General features: G+C 42.8%; 1 protein-coding gene and 1 long non-coding RNA gene across 2 annotated transcripts in view; one reads left to right on the top strand and one right to left on the bottom strand.

The window, feature by feature from the left end:
• The window catches only part of LOC138145758 (uncharacterized), a 28,043-nt gene extending 23,274 nt beyond the window's left edge, over window positions 1-4,769 (top strand). Inside the window, exon 3 of the long non-coding RNA XR_011164303.1 lies at window positions 4,572-4,769. This is a non-coding gene — a long non-coding RNA (uncharacterized lncRNA). The remainder of the gene's footprint in view (window positions 1-4,571) is intronic.
• The window catches only part of SCPEP1 (serine carboxypeptidase 1), a 358,800-nt gene that overhangs the window by 347,376 nt on the left and 3,195 nt on the right, over window positions 1-8,229 (bottom strand). The window lies entirely within an intron of this gene.

Consider the following 8,229-nt stretch of genomic DNA (forward strand, 5'->3'; position numbering starts at 1 on the left):
GTTAAGAACCATATTGAAGAAGGGCACCTAGGTAGCTGAGCACTGGACCTGGAGTCAGGAGGATATGAGTTCAAATCTGGCCTCAGACACTTCCTAGCTGTGTGACCCTGGGCAAGTCACTTAACTCTGCCTCCCAAAAGAGAAAAAATAGAACCATGCTTAAGGTCACACAACTAATATGTGTTTAGGGTAATGTGAACTTAGGTCTTAATAATAATAGCTAGTATCTATATTATTCTTTAAGGTTCGAGAAGCCTTTTAAAAATATCTCATTTGACCCTTACAACAACCTTGGGAGGTAGGTGCTCTTGTAATCCACATTTTATAGGTGGAGAAACTGAGGTGAATGGAGGTTGAGTGGCTTGCCCTGAGTCACACAGCTCCTAAATTTTGGGTTAAAGTCAGGCCTGTACTCTATCCACTTCACTACTTAATTGCTTCCTTCACTGTGAGTCTAGCACTTTAACCAATATGACTGGTCATTGCTTCTTCATTGACCTCAACTGCCTCTTCATTGGCTTCTGTTGCATTCACTCTAGCCTCTGGGGTTTCTTCTTTCTTGAATGTTCTATCATCCTAAGAACCTGTGGGATCTCTTTTCACCCTCAAAGTCCTATGCAGTGGCAGGGATTATAATTTTTTATAGAAGAGTTGCAAATCTTACCAGAAAGCTCAATGTTTTTTTCTAGTCCCCTTCTGCCCTCTGACCATCTGCCCTATGGGCCAAGAGGAAGCAGAGAGTAAAACAAACAGAGATTGCCTTTGCTTGCAACCTTCCAAGTAGAAGAGCCACCACTGGAAGTTAAGCGATTGTTCCTGGAGTGACAATAGCACTAGATACTTGTAAGTAGAAGGTACTTTAGAGAACATTAGGCCCAATCCCTTCATTTGACAGGAGATGAAACTGAGACCAAGGGCGAGGGGAGGGCAGAGCTACTTTATGTCAGAGTGAGGGCTAGAAGTCTGGTCTCCTGATTCATCTGTCTAGTGTCTTTCCACCAGACTGTTGGTACCTTCTGTCAGAGTCTGTGTTTGTAGAAAAGAGAAGCAAACTGGTTTTTAAAAGTATCAATCCTCATAGATCTGAAGTTGGAAGAGAATTGACCTTTGCAACTCCCTCATTTTAGAGACAGGGTCACTGAGACCCAAAATGGTTAAATTACTTTACATATATCCAAGGGGGTACAGAAACCAGCTCTTATTGTGTGTACCCATGGATACACAGAATTTGAACACAAGCCAATCAATCAATTAATAAATTAATCAATAAGCATCTATTAGTCTCTTATTACATACCTGGCACTGTGCTAAAGGAGACCAAAGCAATATGGTACCTGCCTTCAAGGAACATGTTCCAAAGGGAGACAAAACATAACTTTCTAGGGAAGATTCTAGCAACTGCAGGGACTGGGTAAGGCCTCATACAGAGGGTGGTTCTTGAACTGAGCTTTGAAGGAAATAAGGAATTCCAAGGGGTGGAGGTGAAGAAGGAGAGTATTCTATTCATGGGGAACAGGCATTTCAAAGACACACTGCTATGACATGGAGTTATGTGCAAGGAATGGAAAATGGGTCAGCATGACTGGGTCATAGAGTATGGGCTGGAAAGGCAGAAAGAGGCCAGGTTGTGAACAGTCAGTCATTCACTCAACAAACATTTATTAAATGCCTGCTATGTGCCATTCACTGTGCCAAGTGCCTAGGATACAAAGAAAGCTAAAAGACAGTCTCAGCTTTGAAGGGACTCACTGTCTAATGGGGGGGGGGAGACAACTCTATAGGTATAAGCAAACTATTTAAAGGATAAATTCAGGATAGTTAATAGAGGGAGGACACTAGAATTAAGGGGGAATAAGAAAGGCTTCCTATAGGGGGTGGGATTTTAGCTGGAACTTGAAAGAAACTAGGGAAGTGGGTAGGGAGAGATGAGGTGACAGAACATTCCATTCATGGGAGATAGCCAGAGAAAATGTCTGAAGTTGGGAGATGTAGTGTTTTTTTAGAGCGACAGCAAGGGAGCCAGAGTTTCTAGACTGAAGAATATGGAAGAGTAAGAAAAGTCGAGAGGCTGGGGAGGGTCAGGTTATGAAGGACTTTGAATGTCAAACAGATGATTTTATATTTGATCTTGGAGGTAAGAGGAGCCCAGTGGAATTGGTCAAATAAGGGAGTGACTTGGTCAGATCTGAAATTAAGAACATTGATTTGACAGTTGGGTGGAGGATAGATTGGAATGGGAAGAGACTTGAATCTAGAGAAATGATGAAGACTTGAACTAGAATGGTGATTATGTGAGTGCAGAAGAGATGAGAGATGCGAGTAATCCTGCAGAGGTAGCAATGACAAGATTTGGCAACTGATTAGGTATGTGGGGTAACTGAGAGAAATTGAGAGCCATAGCAAAAGTGTGAACTTGGGTGACTGGAGTATGGCAGTACCTGCTACCCTTCATAGTGATAGGGAAGCTTGGAAGAGGGGTGTATGCATGTTCAAGGAGGACTGGGACCTCTGGGGTAAGGGCTGCTGAGCCCTTTTCAGGGCTGTGCATCAACTTTTAGTGTCTACCTGTCACCCAACCTGTGACTTCAAGAAGCTAAAGCATGTTCAGTGGCTACATCCCACACGGGCTAAATCAGGGTGAAGGTCACTGACTGGCCTCAAACCTTTCTTGGCAGATGTCTACCCCAACATGTGAAGACTTTCCTGGTGGAATGGGCAGATGAGAACAGTTTGTTCCTACAGCTGAAACAGGTGCTGTGGGGTGCTTAGAGCTTGGTTAGACATCAGAGACCAAGATCATTCACTGTATCGTGCACCATTTTTGTCTTGCTGCTGGGCCTCAATGACTCTGGAAGAGAGAGTGAGGCTGATGACTTTGTGCAATTCTGCCTCATTTAAATCCAATTCATGTACAAGTCATCATCACTGATCCTTTTTGAAAATGGAGGACACATAACAAAAATAATAGCTTAGAAGAGGAGACTGGTGGAGAAGGTTCATGAGCTCTGTTGTGGACATTTGAGTTTGAGGTTTCCATAGTTCATATGCCCAATAGGCATTTGATGATGCAAGAGTGGTGATCAGGATAGAATGTGGGGCTGGATATGTAGATATGAGAGCCATCTAGTCAACAAGCACTTATTAAGTGCTTCCTATATGCCAGAAACTTTTCTAAACTCTGGGGTTCAAATACAAGCAAAAAGAAGCCCAGCCACTGTCTTCAAGGAGTTTATATTTTAATTGTAGAACATAGCATATTAAAAAGGAAAAAAAAAACAAGGTGGGGGAAGATTGAAAGAAGGTATTCATGCAAGGGCATGATTGCAAAGTCTAGGGATTCAGAAGCAGAGTTGGGAGAGCAATAAAAGGTGGTTAGCCTGGGCCCTTCCTCAAAATGGAGGTACCAGGAGAAATTAAGCAGCAGGAGAGGGTGACCACAGAGGGACAGGGACATTCCAGGGTCTTATGGATGGAAGGATCTTCCAGGGTGAGAAAATGGCAGAGCTAATTCTTAAACCCATGGGAGCAGATGAAGTCAGCAACTGAGAGAGAATGGAGAGAAAAGTCATTAGAGCAAGTCAATAAGCATTTATCAAGTGCCAGGTCCTGTGCTAAATACGGGAGAGCTAAGAGACAAAAAAAGAGGGTTCCTGCCCTCAAGGAGGTTACAGTCTAATCTAATAGTGGGGGGAAAAAGAAAATAGATGAGAGTTCAGAACAGTTATGGGAATACATTGACAGTTTTTCTGCAGCAATCAAATGGGACAGATTGGGGCATCACAAGACTTACTTTCTCTTTGCAGTTTAGTTTTGCTGCAATGTCATTCTCTCAGGGCATTCATTTCCTCCTTAAGATGATGGACGTTGGACTGGTTGACCTCCGTGGTTCTCATCTACTTTTACATTTTCTCAGTTTATTCTATAGCAATATGGCAGCAGGATGAGTTTTTCCTGGAAAGGAAATCCAGGTTGAGTAAGTACAGCAGTGTAAGAAAAAAGGAAAATGGAATGGGATTCATTGTCAGTAGATATGGTCTGCATCTCTCCAGAGAAATCACTAGTGGGACTGGAACTAACTCCACTTTAAAAAGTAGGAATCTCTTCTTTGTGCCTTATCCCTGGTTTCCTTATTTTCATGGTCCATAAGACAACATGTTGGAGGGGACTTGAGCTAATCACAAAGAAGGTGGGGGAGGGAGGGAGAGGAGAAGAGAGAGAGGGAGAAGGATAAGACAAAAAGACAGAGAGAGACACAGACAGAGACAGACAGACCCAGAGAGATAGAGACAGAGAGACAGACAGAGACAGAGACAGAGAGCCTGTGTGTCTGATCCAATTCTAAGGTCAAATAAATATAAGTGATTTAAAAATTATTGGTTATTTTGGATTATCTGTATCTTCTTCCCCCTTTCCACACCCCCACAGCATATGAATAATTAAGAGCTTCTGAAATTTTAAAGAAAAGTTCCCATTCATAAAGGTTATGGTTACAACATGCCTTTTATCTCACTTGAATCTCAAAATACCCCTGAAAGGCAGGTAAAGCAAAGAATATCTTCTCTATTTTATAGGTAAGGAGCTTGAGGAAGCTGGAAGTGAAGCCCCTTACTGGACATCACACAGCGAATGGAAGGTCTGGGACTCGAAACCAGGTTTTCTGCCTCTATAGATTTAAGCCCCTTGAGGGTAGCCTTTTTGTCTTTGCATCCCCAGGGCCCCGAAGAGTACTTGGCACATATAGGTACCTAATAAATGCTTATTGGATGGTTGATTGGCTCAAAATTCAGAGCTCTTTATATTATACTATGCAACTGGGTTATTATTATTACTTTTTGAGGGAGTGGGAAATCAAACAATGACCTCAAGAAAACCTAAGAACAGATGTCGTGGGGAGACTGGGGGACTCCTTCATTTAGCTAGGACCTGATGTCTCCTGGTTCAGCCTGCTGGGCCCCTTCCCCCTCGTAGCCACACTCCTTGGGGGACAGTGTCCTTATCTTTCACTCCCCCAGCCCATTCTGGGCACTCCCCATGCCTAGTGTATACACACCGCTAGACAGTGCCCAGAAGAATGAATTGCTACCCAGATTTTATCAGTACACAAGCAAGATTCAATGATTTATGAAGAAATCTTGGTCCCGTCTAATGGAATTTTCCCAAAATAAATTCATGTAAACAACTTCCCACAAAGAGGTAGTCAGTGTAGCCCAGTATGTGTAAACAGCGTTAACAGTTGAGAGCAGTCTGAGTTTCCCCACGACTGTGCAGCTTGGAGAGGGGGCCCAGCGGTGACTCCCTTTAGCAAAACACCTTTGGCTCCAGGCCTTCTGACATCATAATGTCAACTGATTCATTAACCGCCCCCCCCCCCCCATTCCTCACCCCCTCCTTGAAAAAAAAAAAGGTCTTGTTTTACTCTCATCCTCTAAGATGCGGCAGTACCATTTTGCAGCTTAAGAGCCAGGACATTCATTTTCAATTTAAATTCTTCATCCCATTTCAAAACCAATCAGAACCTTGAGATGCTATTCATGACAAGCAAGAAGGGCAGGCACCAGACAGAGACTGAGAGTCAGAAGAAGTGGGGGAAGGGGATGAGGAGAGAGAGTAGTGTCAGTGGGAGGAATAGATGGATATATTTGCTGCCCAGTTGCAGATATTAATAAACTGTTGCAGTGTTCCTAGAATTAAACTTGGGCAAGAAGGCACAGTGGAATTCTGCAGTCAAAGGACAGTGTCAAGTCCCTATCTCGGCCATTTACTACATGTGTGCTGGTAGGCAAGTCACAGCACCTCCCTGGGCTGCAGCTTCCTCCTCTGTAAAATGAGAGGGTTGGACTAAATGAACTCTGGGGTCCTTTCCGTATGTAGACCTAGGAGCTATGGCTTGAAATTCTAGTCAGTCAGACAATAAGCTTTGATTGTTGTCGTTCCAGTCTTGTTAGACTCTTTGTGATTCCATTTGGGGTTTTCTTGACAAAGGTACTGTAGTGGTTTGCCATTTCCTTCTCCAGTTCATTTTACAGATGAGGAAACTGAGGCAAACAGGGTTAAATGACTTGCCTAGGGTCACACAGCTAGTGTTTTACTATTTCCTTTTCTAGTTCATTTTACAGATGAAGAAACTGAGGCAAACAAGATTAAGTGACTTGCTCAGGATCATACATAGCTAGTAAGTGTTCTGAAGTTGGATTTGAACTTAGGTCTTCCAGACTACAGGCCTGGTACATTATCTACTGAACCACCTAGCTGCTCCTAAACATGGATTAAGCACCCACTATGAGCCAATCACTGTACCAAGTGCTGGGGATACAAAAAAGTTAAAGACAGGCCTTGTGCATGAGGAGCTCACAATCCAATGGGGGAGACAGCAAGCAAACAAATATGCAAAAAACAAACAAAGAAACAAAAAAACTCCAAGCTATAGACAGGAAATAATTAAGAGTTGGAAGGTGCTAGAATTAAGGGGAGTTGAGAAAGGCTTCTTGTAGAAGATGGGATTTCAGTTGGGACTTAAAGGAAGCCGTGAATTATTTCTATAGTCTTAAATCCCTAGTTAGGGAGTAGATGGTCCAATAGAGCATGTTAGAGACTGGGGCTGTTTTATGTGAGACAATCTGTAGACCAGCCTTCTGGAATGAGATCATCAGTGGATTTATGCCAGGTACACATTTATCCCTCTCAAAAATTCTTTCCCAATCAAGTCTGACTTCCCCAAGCAGAGTTGTTTTCAAGATGGTGGTCCAATGGAAAGAGTTCTGGATTTAGTGTCAGATGGCCTGGGTTCAAATCCGAACTTTGCTGCTTACTATCTGTGTAACCTTTGGACAGGTGACTTAAACTCTTTGAGCCTCAGTTTCCTCATCTATAAAATGAAGAGCTTGGACTAGATGTCCTCTCAGGTACCTTTCAGCTCGAAATCTGTAAGCCCTTACACTCTTATATATAGTCTATAGTATATATGTATATAGATTATATATTAGTATATATAATGTCTATGTATGGCTAGTTTATATATATAATATATTATATATAATGTCTCTATATGGCTAGTGTTCATATGTATGTGTAGATGTACATATATGTATAGGTGTATACCCCACTCCTACATACATACATACATATAGAGAGAATATTTATATGAACTGATGAGAACTATATATTATATATGTACTATATTATATATATATATCTCTAGATACATTTCCCTGTTTCTTTTGCTCCTGAAGAGTCATTGATCCCCCTCATCTGTAACTTAGAGTGTGTGCCCTTTGGGAGAGACAGCCATTTTCACCACCATGGCCAGAAGACTTTTTCTGCAGCTGTGATGGAGTGAGACAGATGTGCAGAATGGAATGCTGCAGAAAAGGTTCATTGCAGCCACATTCTTCCTCCTCACTGAGGCCGGAGCACTCTCCCCTCCAGGCATGGTGAGGATTTTGTTTCTCTGGAGCCTCTCTTACTGCTTCTGCCGAGCTCAAGGCTCTGCCGGTAACAGGCAGGCAGCTCCTGACAGCCTGAACATCTGAGTCATTTGATTTCCTTAGACTTAGTGGGTAAGGAAAGCTATGGAGAGAGGGATGGGAAAAGGCATTTATTTACCTATGCATATTTGAGGCAAAGAGGCAGAAGACTTGGGATGGGAGCTGCTGAGACCTCAATTAGGGCCCTGAAATTTTTCATTATCCCTTTGTCTCAAAGAAGTGACAAATTTAGTCAAGACACTGAATATATTCCTTCTTTAACCTTTTGAGAACTGCTTAGAGAGGGCCAACCTGAGTGACCTGAGTTTATCTTCTTCCTGTCCTTTTCCCCTCTACTGAGCAGGAGCAGGGGTGGTATGGAAGGTAGGCATAAAGCTCTCTCAAGGGACTAAGGGAACCTGACCAAAAAAAAGCAAGGAGTGTCAAGGAATACCATGGTCTTAATGGAAAGAGCACTAAACACCAGGATATCTGAATTCTACTTCTAGTCTTTAACTTCTCCTTCTATTGGACCAGATGATTCCTTCCTTCTTTCCTCCCTTTTTTCTCTCCCTTCCTCCTTCTTTCCCTCCCTCCCTCCCTCCTTCCCTCCCTCCATCTCCATATGTAAACAACAAAAAGGAGTGACTGGGAAATCCTGAATCTCTATTATGGACAGCTTATATGGACAGCTCCCTCCCTCCCTCCCTCCCTCCCTCCCTTCCTTCCTTCCTTCCTTCCTTCCTTCCTTCCTTCCTTCCTTCCT

Source organism: Petaurus breviceps, unplaced genomic scaffold (genome assembly GCF_028583685.1).
Source record: "Petaurus breviceps papuanus isolate PSGF00001 unplaced genomic scaffold, PetGlider_PUasm1.0 90750, whole genome shotgun sequence".
In the NCBI taxonomy this organism is placed as follows: Eukaryota; Metazoa; Chordata; class Mammalia; order Diprotodontia; family Petauridae; genus Petaurus; species Petaurus breviceps.